Source organism: Etheostoma spectabile, chromosome 17 (assembly GCF_008692095.1).
Source record: "Etheostoma spectabile isolate EspeVRDwgs_2016 chromosome 17, UIUC_Espe_1.0, whole genome shotgun sequence".
NCBI lineage: Eukaryota > Metazoa > Chordata > Actinopteri > Perciformes > Percidae > Etheostoma > Etheostoma spectabile.
The window spans coordinates 15406178-15406788 of NC_045749.1; the positions used below are offsets into that span (position 1 = coordinate 15406178).

The window sequence follows — 611 nt, forward strand, 5'->3', positions numbered from 1 at the left end:
GATATATTCTTAAGGTGATAATAGGCTGACTTTGTAATTGTCTTAATGTGGCTGTTAACATTCAAGTCAGAGTCCATGACTACACCAAGATTTCTGGCTTTGTCTGTTGTTTTTAACATTGTTGTTTGAAGCTGAGCGCAGACTTTTAATTGTTCCTCTTTTGCTCCAAAAACAACTACCTCAGTTTTTCCTTCATTTAATTTCAGAAAGTTCTGTCACATCCAGCCGTTAACTTGTTCAATGCTCTTAGTCATTTTTTGTATTGGACTATAGTCTTCTGGCGATAAGGTTATGTAAATTTGTGTGTCGTCCGCATAACTATGGTAACTTATTTTGTTGTTTTCCATAATCTGAGCCAGTGGAAGCATGTAGGTGTTAAACAGAAGAGGCCCCAGAATGGAGCCTTGGGGAACTCCGCACGTCATATTTGTATGCTCAGATGAATAATTACCTATTGACACAAAGTAGTCCCTATTCTTTAAGTAGGATCCAAACTCAGAATGAAGACCGTTATATGCTATTGCTTTGAAGCTAACACAGATGGTCTTATTATTTTAATTTTAAATTTATCTATACATCTATCTATATAGATGTAGCGTAGGTTTTGTGTG

General features: G+C 36.0%; 1 protein-coding gene across 2 annotated transcripts in view; it reads left to right on the forward strand.

Moving 5' to 3' along the window:
- The window catches only part of psme4a (proteasome activator subunit 4a), a 31340-nt gene that overhangs the window by 7174 nt on the left and 23555 nt on the right, over positions 1–611 (forward strand). The window lies entirely within an intron of this gene.